At 34.8% G+C, this 22,241-nt stretch overlaps 1 protein-coding gene across 1 annotated transcript in view; it reads right to left on the reverse strand.

Annotated features, from left to right (window-relative positions):
• The window catches only part of DDX31 (DEAD-box helicase 31), a 123,462-nt gene that overhangs the window by 72,022 nt on the left and 29,199 nt on the right, over positions 1-22,241 (reverse strand). The window lies entirely within an intron of this gene.

Raw genomic sequence — 22,241 nt, forward strand, 5'->3', positions numbered from 1 at the left:
CCTGCGCCCTGGTCTGCACACATGTACAAGTGACACAATAACCGTCACATAGTGCGCTCCCTTATTGTACAATCCCAGTAACACCTGTGTGTTCCTCAGCTTTACTGGGTACGTGAGCCTGCGCCCTGGTCTGCACACATGTACAAGTCACACAATAACCGTCACATACTGCGCTCCCTTATTGTACAATCCCAGTAACACCTGTGTGTTCCTCAGCTTTACTGGGTACGTGAGCCTGCGCCCTGGTCTGCACACATGTACAAGTGACACAATAACCGTCACATAGTGCGCTCCCTTATTGTACAATCCCAGTAACACCTGTGTGTTCCTCAGCTTTACTGGGTACGTGACCCTGCGCCCTGGTCTGCACACATGTACAAGTCACACAATAACCGTCACATAGTGCGCTCCCTTATTGTACAATCCCAGTAACACCTGTGTGTTCCTCAGCTTTACTGGGTACGTGACCCTGCGCCCTGGTCTGCACACATGTACAAGTCACACAATAACCGTCACATAGTGCGCTCCCTTATTGTACAATCCCAGTAACACCTGTGTGTGCCTCAGCTTTACTGGGTACGTGAGCCTGCGCCCTGGTCTGCACACATGTACAAGTCACACAATAACCGTCACATACTGCGCTCCCTTATTGTACAATCCCAGTAACACCTGTGTGTTCCTCAGCTTTACTGGGTACGTGAGCCTGCGCCCTGGTCTGCACACATGTACAAGTCACACAATAACCGTCACATACTGCGCTCCCTTATTGTACAATCCCAGTAACACCTGTGTGTGCCTCAGCTTTACTGGGTACGTGAGCCTGCGCCCTGGTCTGCACACATGTACAAGTGACACAATAACCGTCACATAGTGCGCTCCCTTATTGTACAATCCCAGTAACACCTGTGTGTTCCTCAGCTTTACTGGATACGTGAGCCTGCGCCCTGGTCTGCACACATGTACAAGTGACACAATAACTTCACATACTGCGCTCCCTTATCGTACAATCCCAGTAACACCTGTGTGCTCCTCAGCTTTACTGGGTACTTGACCCTATGCCCTGGTCTGCACACATGTACAAGTGACACAATAACCGTCACATAGTGCGCTCCCTTATTGTACAATCCCAGTAACACCTGTGTGTTCCTCAGCTTTACTGGGTACGTGAGCCTGCGCCCTGGTCTGCACACATGTACAAGTCACACAATAACGTCACATAGTGCGCTCCCTTATTGTACAATCCCAGTAACACCTGTGTGTTCCTCAGCTTTACTGGGTACGTGAGCCTGCGCCCTGGTCTGCACACATGTACAAGTGACACAATAACGTCACATAGTGCGCTCCCTTATTTTACAATCCCAGTAACACCTGTGTGTTCCTCAGCTTTACTGGGTACGTGAGCCTGCGCTCTGGTCTGCACACATGTACAAGTGACACAATAACCGTCACATACTGCGCTCCCTTATTGTACAATCCCAGTAACACCTGTGTGTTCCTCAGCTTTACTGGGTACGTGAGCCTGCGCCCTGGTCTGCACACATGTACAAGTCACACAATAACCGTCACATACTGCGCTCCCTTATTGTACAATCCCAGTAACACCTGTGTGTTCCTCAGCTTTACTGGGTACGTGAGCCTGCGCCCTGGTCTGCACACATGTACAAGTCACACAATAACCGTCACATAGTGCGCTCCCTTATTGTACAATCCCAGTAACACCTGTGTGTTCCTCAGCTTTACTGGGTACGTGAGCCTGCGCCCTGGTCTGCACACATGTACAAGTGACACAATAACGTCACATAGTGCGCTCCCTTATTGTACAATCCCAGTAACACCTGTGTGTTCCTCAGCTTTACTGGGTACGTGAGCCTGCGCCCTGGTCTGCACACATGTACAAGTCACACAATAACCGTCACATAGTGCGCTCCCTTATTGTACAATCCCAGTAACACCTGTGTGTGCCTCAGCTTTACTGGGTACGTGAGCCTGCGCCCTGGTCTGCACACATGTACAAGTGACACAATAACCGTCACATAGTGCGCTCCCTTATTGTACAATCCCAGTAACACCTGTGTGCCTCAGCTTTACTGGGTACGTGAGCCTGCGCCCTGGTCTGCACACATGTACAAGTGACACAATAACCGTCACATACTGCGCTCCCTTATTGTACAATCCAAGTAACACCTGTGTGTGCCTCAGCTTTACTGGGTACGTGAGCCTGCGCCCTGGTCTGCACACATGTACAAGTGACACAATAACGTCACATAGTGCGCTCCCTTATTGTACAATCCCAGTAACACCTGTGTGTTCCTCAGCTTTACTGGGTAGGTGAGCCTGCGCCCTGGTCTGCACACATGTACAAGTCACACAATAACCGTCACATACTGCGCTCCCTTATTGTAGAATCCCAGTAACACCTGTGTGTTCCTCAGCTTTACTGGGTACGTGAGCCTGCGCCCTGGTCTGCACACATGTACAAGTGACACAATAACCGTCACATACTGCGCTCCCTTATTGTACAATCCCAGTAACACCTGTGTGTTCCTCAGCTTTACTGGGTACGTGAGCCTGCGCCCTGGTCTGCACACATGTACAAGTGACACAATAACGTCACATACTGCGCTCCCTTATTGTACAATCCCAGTAACACCTGTGTGCTCCTCAGCTTTACTGGGTACGTGACCCTGCGCCCTGGTCTGCACACATGTACAAGTGACACAATAACCGTCACATAGTGCGCTCCCTTATTGTACAATCCCAGTAACACCTGTGTGTTCCTCAGCTTTACTGGGTACGTGAGCCTGCGCCCTGGTCTGCACACATGTACAAGTCACACAATAACCGTCACATAGTGCGCTCCCTTATTGTACAATCCCAGTAACACCTGTGTGTTCCTCAGCTTTACTGGGTACGTGAGCCTGCGCCCTGGTCTGCACACATGTACAAGTGACACAATAACCGTCACATAGTGCGCTCCCTTATTGTACAATCCCAGTAACACCTGTGTGTGCCTCAGCTTTACTGGGTACGTGAGCCTGCGCCCTGGTCTGCACACATGTACAAGTGACACAATAACCGTCACATAGTGCGCTCCCTTATTGTACAATCCCAGTAACACCTGTGTGTTCCTCAGCTTTACTGGGTACGTGAGCCTGCGCCCTGGTCTGCACACATGTACAAGTGACACAATAACCGTCACATAGTGCGCTCCCTTATTGTACAATCCCAGTAACACCTGTGTGTTCCTCAGCTTTACTGGGTACGTGAGCCTGCGCCCTGGTCTGCACACATGTACAAGTCACACAATAACCGTCACATAGTGCGCTCCCTTATTGTACAATCCCAGTAACACCTGTGTGTTCCTCAGCTTTACTGGGTACGTGAGCCTGCGCCCTGGTCTGCACACATGTACAAGTCACACAATAACCGTCACATACTGCGCTCCCTTATTGTACAATCCCAGTAACACCTGTGTGTTCCTCAGCTTTATTGGGTACGTGAGCCTGCGCCCTGGTCTGCACACATGTACAAGTCACACAATAACCGTCACATAGTGCGCTCCCTTATTGTACAATCCCAGTAACACCTGTGTGTGCCTCAGCTTTACTGGGTACGTGACCCTGCGCCCTGGTCTGCACACATGTACAAGTCACACAATAACCGTCACATAGTGCGCTCCCTTATTGTACAATCCCAGTAACACCTGTGTGTTCCTCAGCTTTACTGGGTACGTGAGCCTGCGCCCTGGTCTGCACACATGTACAAGTGACACAATAACCGTCACATAGTGCGCTCCCTTATTGTACAATCCCAGTAACACCTGTGTGTGCCTCAGCTTTACTGGGTACGTGAGCCTGCGCCCTGGTCTGCACACATGTACAAGTGACACAATAACCGTCACATAGTGCGCTCCCTTATTGTACAATCCCAGTAACACCTGTGTGTTCCTCAGCTTTACTGGGTACGTGAGCCTGCGCCCTGGTCTGCACACATGTACAAGTCACACAATAACCGTCACATAGTGCGCTCCCTTATTGTACAATCCCAGTAACACCTGTGTGTTCCTCAGCTTTACTGGGTACGTCAGCCTGCGCCCTGGTCTGCACACATGTACAAGTGACACAATAACGTCACATAGTGCGCTCCCTTATTGTACAATCCCAGTAACACCTGTGTGTTCCTCAGCTTTACTGGGTACGTGAGCCTGCGCCCTGGTCTGCACACATGTACAAGTGACACAATAACCGTCACATAGTGCGCTCCCTTATTGTACAATCCCAGTAACACCTGTGTGTGCCTCAGCTTTACTGGGTACGTGAGCCTGCGCCCTGGTCTGCACACATGTACAAGTCACACAATAACCGTCACATAGTGCGCTCCCTTATTGTACAATCCCAGTAACACCTGTGTGTTCCTCAGCTTTACTGGGTACGTGACCCTGCGCCCTGGTCTGCACACATGTACAAGTCACACAATAACCGTCACATAGTGCGCTCCCTTATTGTACAATCCCAGTAACACCTGTGTGTTCCTCAGCTTTACTGGGTACGTGACCCTGCGCCCTGGTCTGCACACATGTACAAGTCACACAATAACCGTCACATACTGCGCTCCCTTATTGTACAATCCCAGTAACACCTGTGTGTGCCTCAGCTTTACTGGGTACGTGAGCCTGCGCCCTGGTCTGCACACATGTACAAGTCACACAATAACCGTCACATACTGCGCTCCCTTATTGTACAATCCCAGTAACACCTGTTTGTTCCTCAGCTTTACTGGGTACGTGAGCCTGCGCCCTGGTCTGCACACATGTACAAGTGACACAATAACCGTCACATACTGCGCTCCCTTATTGTACAATCCCAGTAACACCTGTGTGTTCCTCAGCTTTACTGGGTACGTGAGCCTGCGCCCTGGTCTGCACACATGTACAAGTGACACAATAACCGTCACATACTGCGCTCCCTTATTGTACAATCCCAGTAACACCTGTGTGTTCCTCAGCTTTACTGGGTACGTGAGCCTGCGCCCTGGTCTGCACACATGTACAAGTGACACAATAACGTCACATACTGCGCTCCCTTATTGTACAATCCCAGTAACACCTGTGTGTGCCTCAGCTTTACTGGGTACGTGAGCCTGCGCCCTGGTCTGCACACATGTACATGTCACACAATAACCGTCACATAGTGCGCTCCCTTATTGTACAATCCCAGTAACACCTGTGTGTTCCTCAGCTTTACTGGGTACGTGAGCCTGCGCCCTGGTCTGCACACATGTACAAGTCACACAATAACCGTCACATACTGCGCTCCCTTATTGTACAATCCCAGTAACACCTGTGTGTTCCTCAGCTTTACTGGGTACGTGAGCCTGCGCCCTGGTCTGCACACATGTACAAGTGACACAATAACCGTCACATAGTGCGCTCCCTTATTGTACAATCCCAGTAACACCTGTGTGTGCCTCAGCTTTACTGGGTACGTGAGCCTGCGCCCTGGTCTGCACACATGTACAAGTCACACAATAACCGTCACATACTGCGCTCCTTTATTGTACAATCCCAGTAACACCTGTGTGTTCCTCAGCTTTACTGGGTACGTGAGCCTGCGCCCTGGTCTGCACACATGTACAAGTGACACAATAACCGTCACATACTGCGCTCCCTTATTGTACAATCCCAGTAACACCTGTGTGTTCCTCAGCTTTACTGGGTACGTGAGCCTGCACCCTGGTCTGCACACATGTACAAGTCACACAATAACCGTCACATAGTGCGCTCCCTTATTGTACAATCCCAGTAACACCTGTGTGTGCCTCAGCTTTACTGGGTACGTGAGCCTGCGCCCTGGTCTGCACACATGTACAAGTCACACAATAACCGTCACATAGTGCGCTCCCTTATTGTACAATCCCAGTAACACCTGTGTGTGCCTCAGCTTTACTGGGTACGTGAGCCTGCGCCCTGGTCTGCACACATGTACAAGTGACACAATAACCGTCACATAGTGCGCTCCCTTATTGTACAATCCCAGTAACACCTGTGTGTGCCTCAGCTTTACTGGGTACGTGAGCCTGCGCCCTGGTCTGCACACATGTACAAGTGACACAATAACCGTCACATAGTGCGCTCCCTTATTGTACAATCCCAGTAACACCTGTGTGTTCCTCAGCTTTACTGGGTACGTGAGCCTGCGCCCTGGTCTGCACACATGTACAAGTCACACAATAACGTCACATACTGCGCTCCCTTATTGTACAATCCCAGTAACACCTGTGTGTTCCTCAGCTTTACTGGGTACGTGACCCTGCGCCCTGGTCTGCACACATGTACAAGTGACACAATAACGATTTCACATACTGCAATTCAGAAGAAGAAGAGCTATGATCAGTCTCCTGGGCAGTACAAGAAATAAGAAGACAAAAGCGTAAGACAAGAAGTCTGACTCTTCCAGTAACTACAGAGGCTTTGTGGGAACCCACTAACCCCTGCTGAGCAGATTAAACAGATCCGGTTACTTGGCTGTTTGGTGCTTTGTCCCAAACAAGTAATGTCCCCAGCAGCCACTGGGGGAGTCGCTACAACAGAAGATGACTGGAGACGATGAATTGGCTTTAAGTGTGAAGAGGACTGCCACCATCTGGGTGATCCTGTTAGCTCCACTAATGTGCCTAATATGAGGACATCAGGAACTAATTGCACCCTGAGCCCTTCCCTCCCAGGGAGCCAGCCAGCAAGGTCACTCTTGTGGTTGTGAACAGCTGGTCAGGAGGATACACCATGTGCTCCCAGGTGATAAAAAAAGGCTGCTAATATGCAGCAAAACAATAAAGATATCTATATTTTATATGAAGTTACTGTGCGCTATGTTATAGTGAGCGTGTGTGACATAGCTTGTTGTATGCGGTCTAAGCACAGTGTATTTTGTGCAGCTAGACAGTGGGCAAGATTACAAGTCATGCGGCAAATCAGTTTGCGAAAACACAGCACGCGTTATGGCTTTTTCACATTTGGGGTTGTGCAGCGATTTCAAAATAACTTATTTTACCCGCGAGTTAAGCCGCATAATGCAAACAGCCAAATAGTGTGCACGTTCACGTATTCCCCATAGAAGTCAATGGAGGACACAAATAGAAAGAAAAAAAAAAAAACACAAAAAAAACATAATATGTTGCGCAAAGCCCTTGACGTATTCTCCTTGAAAAGTGTACATGAATATATATATATATATATATATATATATATATATATATATATATATAAATATATATATATATATCGAGATCTAAATGCGAATATCGCTTTGAAAATACATCTGAGATATTGTTTAATGTGCATAAGAGTGTAATGTAAAATAATTTCATCATCTCCATTGTTAAACATCTCTCTATACATATAAATCTATGTTTCTCTATGTATGTATGTCAATGTAAAATCCCTGCGTTTCTAACACCCGAGATCTCGTATCTTTCAGCCCTTATAACTTTTGTGTGCAATATTTCTTTTAAAATAATTTTTATTAGACAGTGTTAATATAAGTGTAAGTGTACTGTGTAATGTATTTTGGAAGTGTTTCATGAAACTTTTATGCAGCACAACTGTTAACTACAGCTCTTTTAACACGGAAAGGATTGTTGCGAAAAAAGGTGAATGCACGCGCGCAATTGTGATTTTCCAAACTTGTAATAGCTGCGCAATGGAAATTGTTTGCGAAAAGACCACTTTGCACTCTGAAAACTCATAACGCGCTACTTGCCCAGTGTGTGTAATATTATTATATGCACCTATACAATATGTAATCAGACAGTGTGTGTAATATTATTATATGCACCTATACAATATGTAATCAGACAGTGTGTAATATTATTATATGCACCTATACAATAGGTAATCAGACAGTGTGTAATATTATTATATGCACCTATACAATATGTAATCAGACAGTGTGTAATATTATTATATGCACCTATACAATGTGTAATCAGACAGTGTGTGTAATATTATTATATGCACCTATACAATATGTAATCAGACAGTGTGTGTAATATTATTATATGCACCTATACAATGTGTAATCAGACAGTGTGTGTAATATTATTATATGCACCTATACAATATGTAATCAGACAGTGTGTGTAATATTATTATATGCACCTATACAATGTGTAATCAGACAGTGTGTGTAATATTATTATATGTACCTATACAATATGTAATCACAGTGTGTGTAATATTATTATATGCACCTATACAATATGTAATCACAGTGTGTGTAATATTATTATATGCACCTATACAATATGTAATCACAGTGTGTGTAATATTATTATATGCACCTATACAATGTGTAATCAGACAGTGTGTGTAATATTATTATATGCACCTATACAATATGTAATCAGACAGTGTGTGTAATATTATTATATGCACCTATACAATATGTAATCAGACAGTGTGTGTAATATTATATGCACCTATACAATATGTAATCAGACAGTGTGTGTAATATTATTATATGCACCTATACAATATGTAATCAGACAGTGTGTGTAATATTATTATATGCACCTATACAATATGTAATCAGACAGTGTGTGTAATATTATTATATGCACCTATACAATATGTAATCAGACAGTGTGTGTAATATTATTATATGCACCTATACAATATGTAATCACAGTGTGTGTAATATTATTATATGCACCTATACAATATGTAATCACAGTGTGTGTAATATTATTATATGCACCTATACAATAGGTAATCACAGTGTGTGTAATATTATTATATGCACCTATACAATATGTAATCACAGTGTGTGTAATATTATTATATGCACCTATACAATATGTAATCACAGTGTGTGTAATATTATTATATGCACATATACAGTGTGTAATATTATTATATGCACCTATACAATATGTAATCAGACAGTGTGTGTAATATTATTATATGCACCTATACAATATGTAATCAGACAGTGTGTGTAATATTATTATATGCACCTATACAATATGTAATTAGACAGTGTGTGTAATATTATTATATGCACCTATACAGTGTGTTATATTATATGCACCTATACAATATGTAATCAGACAGTGTGTGTAATATTATTATATGCACCTATACAGTGTGTAATATTATTATATGCACCTATACAATATGTAATCAGACAGTGTGTGTAATATTATTATATGCACCTATACAATATGTAATTAGACAGTGTGTGTAATATTATTATATGCACCTATACAATATGTAATTAGACAGTGTGTGTAATATTATTATATGCACCTATACAATATGTAATCAGACAGTGTGTGTAATATTATTATATGTACCTATACAATATGTAATCACAGTGTGTGTAATATTATTATATGCACCTACACAATATGTAATCAGACAGTGTGTGTAATATTATTATATGCACCTATACAATATGTAATCAGACAGTGTGTGTAATATTATTATATGCACCTATACAATATGTAATCAGACAGTGTGTGTAATATTATTATATGCACCTACACAATATGTAATCACAGTGTGTGTAATATTATTATATGCACCTATACAATGTGTAATATTATTATATGCACCTATACAATATGTAATCAGACTGTGTGTGTAATATTATTATATGCACCTATACAATAGGTAATCACAGTGTGTGTAATATTATTATATGCACCTATACAATATGTAATCACAGTGTGTGTAATATTATTATATGCACCTATACAATATGTAATCAGACAGTGTGTGTAATATTATTATATGCACCTATACAATAGGTAATCAGTGTGTAATATTATTATATGCACCTATACAATATGTAATCAGACAGTGTGTGTAATATTATTATATGCACCTATACAGTGTGTAATATTATATGCATCTATACAATATGTAATCAGACAGTGTGTGTAATATTATTATATGCACCTATACAGTGTGTAATATTATTATATGCACCTATACAATATGTAATCAGACAGTGTGTAATATTATTATATGCACCTATACAATATGTAATTAGACAGTGTGTGTAATATTATTATATGCACCTATACAATATGTAATTAGACAGTGTGTGTAATATTATATGCACCTATACAATATGTAATCAGACAGTGTGTGTAATATTATTATATGTACCTATACAATATGTAATCACAGTGTGTGTAATATTATTATATGCACCTATACAATGTGTAATATTATTATATGCACCTATACAATATGTAATCAGACTGTGTGTGTAATATTATTATATGCACCTATACAATATGTAATCAGACTGTGTGTGTAATATTATTATATGCACCTATACAGTGTGTAATATTATTATATGCACCTACACAATATGTAATCACAGTGTGAGTAATATTATTATATGCACCTATACAATGTGTAATATTATTATATGCACCTATACAATATGTAATCAGACTGTGTGTGTAATATTATATGCACCTATACAATAGGTAATCACAGTGTGTGTAATATTATTATATGCACCTATACAATATGTAATCACAGTGTGTGTAATATTATTATATGCACCTATACAATATGTAATCAGACAGTGTGTAATATTATTATATGCACCTATACAATAGGTAATCACAGTGTGTGTAATATTATTATATGCACCTATACAATAGGTAATCACAGTGTGTGTAATATTATTATATGCACCTATACAATATGTAATCAGACAGTGTGTGTAATATTATTATATGCACCTATACAATATGTAATCAGACAGTGTGTGTAATATTATTATATGCACCTATACAATAGGTAATCAGTGTGTAATATTATTATATGCACCTATACAATATGTAATCAGACAGTGTGTGTAATATTATTATATGCACCTATACAGTGTGTAATATTATTATATGCACCTATACAATAGGTAATCACAGTGTGTGTAATATTATTATATGCACCTATACAATATGTAATCACAGTGTGTGTAATATTATTATATGCACCTATACAATAGGTAATCACAGTGTGTGTAATATTATTATATGCACCTATACAATAGGTAATCACAGTGTGTGTAATATTATTATATGCACCTATACAATATGTAATCAGACTGTGTGTGTAATATTATTATATGCACCTATACAATATGTAATCAGACAGTGTGTGTAATATTATTATATGCACCTATACAATATGTAATCAGACAGTGTGCGTAATATTATTATATGCACCTATACAATATGTAATCAGAACAGTGTGAGTAATATTATTATATGCACCTATACAATATGTAATCAGACAGTTGTGTGAAATATTTATTATATGCATCCTATACAAATGTGTAATATTATTATATGGCTACCTATACAATATGTAATCAGACAGAGTGTGTATTATTTTATATGCCACCTATACAATATTGGTAATCAGACAGTGTGTGTATATTATTATATGCACCTATACAATATGTAATCAGACTGTGTGTGTAATATTATTATATGCACCTATACAATATGTAATCACAGTGTGTGTAATATTATTATATGCACCTATACAATGTGTAATATTATTATATGCACCTATACAATATGTAATCAGACAGTGTGTGTAATATTATTATATGCACCTATACAGTGTGTAATCAGACAGTGTGTGTAATATTATTATATGCACCTATACAATATGTAATCAGACAGTGTGTGTAATATTATTATATGCACCTATACAATATGTAATTAGACAGTGTGTGTAATATTATTATATGCACCTATACAATATGTAATCAGACAGTGTGTAATATTATTATATGCACCTATACAGTGTGTAATATTATATGCACCTATACAATATGTAATCAGACAGTGTGTAATATTATTATATGCACCTATACAATATGTAATCAGACAGTGTGTGTAATATTATTATATGCACCTATACAGTGTGTAATATTATTATATGCACCTATACAATATGTAATCAGACAGTGTGTGTAATATTATTATATGCACCTATACAATATGTAATCAGACAGTGTGTGTAATATTATTATATGCACCTATACAATGTGTAATATTATTATATGCACCTATACAATATGTAATCAGACAGTGTGTGTAATATTATTATATGCACCTATACAATATGTAATCAGACAGTGTGTGTAATATTATTATATGCACCTATACAATGTGTAATATTATTATATGCACCTATACAATATGTAATCAGACAGTGTGTGTAATATTATATATGCACCTATACAATATGTAATCAACAGTGTGTGTAATATTATTATATGCACCTATACAATGTGTAATATTATTATATGCACCTATACAATATGTAATCAGACAGTGTGTGTAATATTATTATATGCACCTATACAATATGTAATCAGACAGTGTGTGTAATATTATTATATGCACCTATACAATGTGTAATATTATTATATGCACCTATACAATATGTAATCAGACAGTGTGTGTAATATTATTATATGCACCTATACAATATGTAATCAGACAGTGTGTGTAATATTATTATATGCACCTATACAATATGTAATCAGACAGTGTGTGTAAAATTATTATATGCACCTATACAATATGTAATCAGACAGTGTGTGTAATATTATTATATGCACCTATACAATATGTAATCAGACAGTGTGTGTAATATTATTATATGCACCTACACAATATGTAATCAGTGTGTGTAATATTATTATATGCACCTATACAATGTGTAATATTATTATATGCACCTATACAATATGTAATCAGACAGTGTGTGTAATATTATTATATGCACCTATACAATATGTAATCAGACTGTGTGTGTAATATTATTATATGCACCTATACAATATGTAATCACAGTGTGTGTAATATTATTATATGCACCTATACAATGTGTAATATTATTATATGCACCTATACAATATGTAATCAGACAGTGTGTGTAATATTATTATATGCACCTATACAGTGTGTAATCAGACAGTGTGTGTAATATTATTATATGCACCTATACAATATGTAATCAGACAGTGTGTGTAATATTATTATATGCACCTATACAATATGTAATTAGACAGTGTGTGTAATATTATTATATGCACCTATACAATATGTAATCAGACAGTGTGTAATATTATTATATGCACCTATACAGTGTGTAATATTATATGCACCTATACAATATGTAATCAGACAGTGTGTAATATTATTATATGCACCTATACAATATGTAATCAGACAGTGTGTGTAATATTATTATATGCACCTATACAGTGTGTAATATTATTATATGCACCTATACAATATGTAATCAGACAGTGTGTGTAATATTATTATATGCACCTATACAATATGTAATATTATTATATGCACCTATACAATGTGTAATATTATTATATGCACCTATACAATATGTAATCAGACAGTGTGTGTAATATTATTATATGCACCTATACAATATGTAATCAGACAGTGTGTGTAATATTATTATATGCACCTATACAATAGGTAATAACAGTGTGGGTAATATATTATATGCACCTATTATCAGACAGTGTGTGTAATATTATTATAGCACCTATACAATATGGAAATCAACAGTGTGTGTAATATTATTATATGCACCTATACAATTGTAATCACAGGTGTGTATATTATTCTATGCACCTATACAGATATGTAATCAGAGCAGTGTGTGTAATATTATTATATGCACCTATACAATATGTAATCAGACAGTGTGTGTAATATTATTATATGCACCTATACAGTGTGTAATTCAGACAGTGTGTGTAATTTATTATATGCACCGATACAATGTGTAATATTATTATACATGCACCTATTCAATATGTAATCAGACAGTGTGGTGTAATATTATGATATGCACCTTACAATATTTAATCAGACTGTGTGTGTAATATTATTAGCATGCAACCTATTACAATATGTAATCCAACAGTTGTGATTTTGCACCTATACATGTGATATTATTATATGACACCCTACAATATTGTACCAAGTGTGTGTAATATTATTACATGCACCTATACTATATGTAATCAGACAGTGTGTGTTATATTATTATATGCACCTATCACAATATGTAATCAGACAGTGTGTGTAATATTATTATATGCACCTATACAATATGTAATCAGACAGTGTGTGTAAAATTATTATATGCACCTATACAATATGTAATCAGACAGTGTGTGTAATATTATTATATGCACCTATACAATATGTAATCAGACAGTGTGTGTAATATTATTATATGCACCTATACAATATGTAATCAGACAGTGTGTGTAATATTATTATATGCACCTATACAATGTGTAATATTATTATATGCAGCTATACAATATGTAATCAGACAGTGTGTGTAATATTATTAAATGCACCTATACAATGTGTAATATTATTATATGCACCTATACAATATGTAATCAGACAGTGTGTGTAATATTATTATATGCACCTATACAATATGTAATCACAGTGTGTAATATTATTATATGCACCTATACAATATGTAATCAGACAGTGTGTGTAATATTATTATATGCACCTATACAATATGTAATCAGACAGTGTGTGTAATATTATTATATGCACCTATACAATAGGTAATCACAGTGTGTAATATTATTATATGCACCTATACAATGTGTAATATTATTATATGCACCTATACAATATGTAATCAGACAGTGTGTGTAATATTATTATATGCACCTATACAATATGTAATCACAGTGTGTAATATTATTATATGCACCTATACAATATGTAATCAGACAGTGTGTGTAATATTATTATATGCACCTATACAATATGTAATCAGACAGTGTGTAATATTATTATATGCACCTATACAATATGTAATCAGACAGTGTGTGTAATATTATTATATGCACCTATACAATGTGTAATATTATTATATGCACCTATACAATATGTAATCAGACAGTGTGTGTAATATTATTATATGCACCTATACAATATGTAATCAGACTGTGTGTGTAATATTATTATATGCACCTATACAATATGTAATCACAGTGTGTGTAATATTATTATATGCACCTATACAATGTGTAATATTATTATATGCACCTATACAATATGTAATCACAGTGTGTGTAATATTATTATATGCACCTATACAATATGTAATCAGACAGTGTGTGTAATATTATTATATGCACCTATACAATATGTAATCACAGTGTGTGTAATATTATTATATGCACCTATACAATATGTAATCAGACAGTGTGTAATATTATTATATGCACCTATACAATGTGTAATATTATTATATGCACCTATACAATATGTAATCACAGTGTGTGTAATATTATTATATGCACCTATACAATATGTAATCAGACAGTGTGTGTAATATTATTATATGCACCTATACAATATGTAATCACAGTGTGTGTAATATTATTATATGCACCTATACAATATGTAATCAGACAGTGTGTAATATTATTATATGCACCTATACAATATGTAATCAGACAGTGTGTAATATTATTATATGCACCTATACAATATGTAATCAGACAGTGTGTGTAATATTATTATATGCACCTATACAATATGTAATCACAGTGTGTAATATTATTATATGCACCTATACAATATGTAATCAGACAGTGTGTGTAATATTATTACATGCACCTATACAATATGTAATCAGACAGTGTGTGTAATATTATTATATGCACCTATACAATATGTAATCAGACAGTGTGTGTAATATTATTATATGCACCTATACAGTGTGTAATCAGACAGTGTGTGTAATATTATATGCACCTATACAGTGTGTAATATTATTACATGCACCTATACAATATGTAATCAGACAGTGTGTGTAATATTATTATATGCACCTATACAGTGTGTAATATTATTACATGCACCTATACAATATGTAATCAGACAGTGTGTGTAATATTATTATATGCACCTATACAGTGTGTAATATTATTACATGCACCTATACAATATGTAATCAGACAGTGTGTGTAATATTATTATATGCACCTATACAATATGTAATCAGACAGTGTGTGTAATATTATTATATGCACCTATACAATATGTGATCAGACAGTGTGTGTAATATTATTATATGCACCTATACAATATGTAATCACAGTGTGTAATATTATTATATGCACCCTATACAATATTGTAATCAGACAGGTGTGTGTAATATTATCTATATGCACCTATACAATATGTAATCAGACAGTGTGTAATATATTATATGCACCTATACAATATGTAATCAGACAGTGTGTAAAATTATTATATGCACCTATTTACAAATATGTAATCAGACAGTGTGTGTAAGATCTATTATATGCACCTACACAATATGTAATCAGTGTGTGTAATATTATTATATGCACCTATACCAATGTGTAATATTATTATATGCACCTATACAATATGTAATCTGACAGTGTGTGTAATATTATTATATGCACCTTATACAGTGTGTAATATTTATTACAATGCACCTATACAATATGTAATCAGACAGACAGTGTGTGTAATATTATTTATATGCACCTATACAATATGTAATCAGACAGGTTGTGTGTAATATTATTATATGCACCTATACAATATGTAATCCACAGTTGTGTGTAATATTATTATATGCACCTATACAATATGTAATCAGCACAGTGTGTGTAATATTATTATATGCACCTATACAATATGTAATCAGACTGTGTGTGTAATATTATTATATGCACCTATACATAGGTAATCACAAGTGTGTAATATTATTATATGCACCTATACAATGTGTAAATATTATTATATGCACCTATCAATATGTAATCAGGACAGTGTGGTGTAATATTATTATATGCACCTATACGATATGTAATCAGTCAGTGTGTGTAAAATTATTATATGCACCTAGGTACAATGTGTAATATTATTATATTGCACCTATACAATTATGTATCAACAGTGTGTGTAATATTATTATATGCACCTATACAATGTGTAATATTATTATTTGCAACCTATACAATATGTAATCAGACAGTGTGTGTAATATTATTTATATGCACCTATACAATATGTAATCAGACAGTGTGTGTAATATTATTATATGCACCTATACAATGTGTAATATTATTATATGCAGCTATACAATATGTAATCAGACAGTGTGTGTAATATTATTAAATGCACCTATACAATGTGTAATATTATTATATGCACCTATACAATATGTAATCAGACAGTGTGTGTAATATTATTATATGCACCTATACAATATGTAATCACAGTGTGTAATATTATTATATGCACCTATACAATATGTAATCAGACAGTGTGTGTAATATTATTATATGCACCTATACAATAGGTAATCACAGTGTGTAATATTATTATATGCACCTATACAATGTGTAATATTATTATATGCACCTATACAATATGTAATCAGACAGTGTGTGTAATATTATTATATGCACCTATACAATATGTAATCACAGTGTGTAATATTATTATATGCACCTATACAATATGTAATCAGACAGTGTGTGTAATATTATTTTATATGCACCCCTATACAATATGTAATCAGACAGTGTGTAATATTATTATATGCACCTATACAATATGTAATCAGACAGTGTGTGTAATATTATTATATGCACCTATACAATGTGTAATATTATTATATGCACCTATACAATATGTAATCAGACAGTGTGTGTAATATTATTATATGCACCTATACAATATGTAATCAGACTGTGTGTGTAATATTATTATATGCACCTATACAATATGTAATCACAGTGTGTGTAATATTATTATATGCACCTATACAATGTGTAATATTATTATATGCACCTATACAATATGTAATCACAGTGTGTGTAATATTATTATATGCACCTATACAATATGTAATCAGACAGTGTGTAATATTATTATATGCACCTATACAATATGTAATCAGACAGTGTGTAATATTATTATATGCACCTATACAATATGTAATCAGACAGTGTGTGTAATATTATTATATGCACCTATACAATATGTAATCACAGTGTGTAATATTATTATATGCACCTATACAATATGTAATCAGACAGTGTGTGTAATATTATTACATGCACCTATACAATATGTAATCAGACAGTGTGTGTAATATTATTATATGCACCTATACAATATGTAATCAGACAGTGTGTGTAATATTATTATATGCACCTATACAGTGTGTAATCAGACAGTGTGTGTAATATTATATGCACCTATACAGTGTGTAATATTATTACATGCACCTATACAATATGTAATCAGACAGTGTGTGTAATATTATTATATGCACCTATACAGTGTGTAATATTATTACATGCACCTATACAATATGTAATCAGACAGTGTGTGTAATATTATTATATGCACCTATACAGTGTGTAATATTATTACATGCACCTATACAATATGTAATCAGACAGTGTGTGTAATATTATTATATGCACCTATACAATATGTAATCAGACAGTGTGTGTAATATTATTATATGCACCTATACAATATGTAATCAGACAGTGTGTGTAATATTATTATATGCACCTATACAATATGTAATCACAGTGTGTAATATTATTATATGCACCTATACAATATGTAATCAGACAGTGTGTGTAATATTATTATATGCACCTATACAATATGTAATCAGACAGTGTGTAATATTATTATATGCACCTATACAATATGTAATCAGACAGTGTGTAATATTATTATATGCACCTATACAATATGTAATCAGACAGTGTGTGTAATATTATTATATGCACCTACACAATATGTAATCAGTGTGTGTAATATTATTATATGCACCTATACAATGTGTAATATTATTATATGCACCTATACAATATGTAATCAGACAGTGTGTGTAATATTATTATATGCACCTATACAGTGTGTAATATTATTACATGCACCTATACAATATGTAATCAGACAGACAGTGTGTGTAATATTATTATATGCACCTATACAATATGTAATCAGACAGTGTGTGTAATATTATTATATGCACCTATACAATATGTAATCACAGTGTGTGTAATATTATTATATGCACACCTATACAATATGTAATCACAGTGTGTGTAATATTATTATATGCACCTATACAATATGTAATCACAGTGTGTGTAATATTATTATATGCACCTATACAATATGTAATCAGACAGTGTGTAATATTATTATATGCACCTATACAATATGTAATCAGACAGTGTGTGTAATATTATTATATGCACCTATACAATATGTAATCACAGTGTGTGTAATATTATTATATGCACCTATACAATATGTAATCACAGTGTGTGTAATATTATTATATGCACCTATACAATATGTAATCACAGTGTGTGTAATATTATTATATGCACCTATACAATATGTAATCACAGTGTGTGTAATATTATTATATGCACCTATACAGTGTGTAATATTATTATATGCACCTATACAATATGTAATCAGACAGTGTGTGTAATATTATTATATGTACCTATACAGTGTGTAATATTATTATATGCACCTATACAATATGTAATCAGACAGTGTGTGTAATATTATATGCACCTATACAATATGTAATCAGACAGTGTGTGTAATATTATTATATGCACCTACACAATATGTAATAAGTGTGTGTAATATTATTATATGCACCTATACAATGTGTAATATTATTATATGCACCTATACAATATGTAATCAGACAGTGTGTGTAATATTATATGCACCTATACAATATGTAATCAGACAGTGTGTGTAATATTATTATATGCACCTATACAATATGTAATCAGACAGTGTGTGTAATATTATTATATGCACCTATACAGTATGTAATCAGACAGTGTGTGTAATATTATTATATGCACCTATACAATATGTAATCAGTGTGTGTAATATTATTATTATATGCACCTATACAATGTGTAATATTATTATATGCACCTATACAATATGTAATCAGACAGTGTGTGTAATATTATTATATGCACCTATACAATATGTAATCAGACAGTGTGTAATATTATTATATGCACCTATACAATATGTAATCAGTGTGTGTAATATTATTATATGCACCTATACAATATGTAATCAGACAGTGTGTGTAATATTATTATATGCACCTATACAGTGTGTAATATTATTATATGCACCTATACAATATGTAATCACAGTGTGTGTAATATTATATGCACCTATACAGTGTGTAATATTATTATATGCACCTATACAATATGTAATCAGACAGTGTGTGTAATATTATTATATGCACCTATACAGTGTGTAATCAGACAGTGTGTGTAATATTATTATATGCACCTATACAATATGTAATCAGACAGTGTGTGTAATATTATTATATGCACCTATACAATGTGTAATATTATTATATGCACCTATACAATATGTAATCAGACAGTGTGTGTAATATTATTATATGCACCTATACAATGTGTAATCAGACAGTGTGTGTAATATTATTATATGCACCTATACAGTGTGTAATATTATATGCACCTATACAGTGTGTAATATTATATGCACCTATACAATATGTAATCAGACAGTGTGTGTAATATTATTATATGCACCTATACAATAGGTAATCACAGTGTGTGTAATATTATTATATGCACCTATAGAATATGTAATCACAGTGTGTGTAATATTATTATATGCACCTATACAATAGGTAATCAGACAGTGTGTGTAATATTATTATATGCACCTATAGAATATGTAATCACAGTGTGTGTAATATTATTATATGCACCTATAGAATATGTAATCACAGTGTGTGTAATATTATTATATGCACCTATACAATATGTAATCAGACAGTGTGTGTAATATTATTATATGCACCTATACAATAGGTAATCACAGTGTGTGTAATATTATTATATGCACCTATAGAATATGTAATCACAGTGTGTGTAATATTATTATATGCACACCTATACAATATGTAATCACAGTGTGTGTAATATTATTATATGCACCTATACAATATGTAATCAGACAGTGTGTGTAATATTATTATATGCACCTATACAGTGTGTAATATTATATGCACCTATACAATATGTAATCAGACAGTGTGTGTAATATTATTATATGCACCTATACAATATGTAATCAGACAGTGTGTGTAATATTATTATATGCACCTATACAGTGTGTAATATTATTACATGCACCTACACAATATGTAATCACAGTGTGTGTAATATTATTATATGCACCTATACAATGTGTAATATTATTATATGCACCTATACAATATGTAATCAGACAGTGTGTGTAATATTATTTTATGCACCTATACAGTGTGTAATATTATTATATGCACCTATACAATATGTAATCAGACAGTGTGTGTAATATTATTATATGCACCTATATAGTGTGTAATATTATTATATGCACCTATACAATGTGTAATATTATTATATGCACCTATACAATATGTAATCAGACAGTGTGTGTAATATTATTATATGCACCTATACAATATGTAATCAGTGTGTGTAATATTATTATATGCACCTATACAATAGGTAATCACAGTGTGTATAATATTATTATATGCACCTATACAATAGGTAATCACAGTGTGTGTAATATTATTATATGCACACCTATACAATATGTAATCACAGTGTGTATAATATTATTATATGCACCTATACAATAGGTAATCACAGTGTGTGTAATTTTATTATATGCACACCTATACAATATGTAATCACAGTGTGTGTAATATTATTATATGCACCTATACAATATGTAATCACAATGTGTGTAATATTATATGCACCAATACAGAGCCAGTGGAGCAGCATTTAATGCAAGTTGAAAGTAAACTGGGTTTGCGCACGAGCGAAAACAATGTGCGTAAAAAGTCTGAACTTAGAATACCACGCCCACAGTAATGTATTCCCCCATAGAAGTCAAAAGAACAAAAAAACACCCTATTGCAAAACCAGACATGAAAATATGAATATTTCACATCCCAATGTTCTTCACATAGCATAATATGTTCTATTTATTCATAAATACATATTTCTACATATATATGA

The sequence above is a fragment of the Bombina bombina genome, chromosome 12 (assembly GCF_027579735.1).
Source record: "Bombina bombina isolate aBomBom1 chromosome 12, aBomBom1.pri, whole genome shotgun sequence".
Lineage (NCBI taxonomy): Eukaryota > Metazoa > Chordata > Amphibia > Anura > Bombinatoridae > Bombina > Bombina bombina.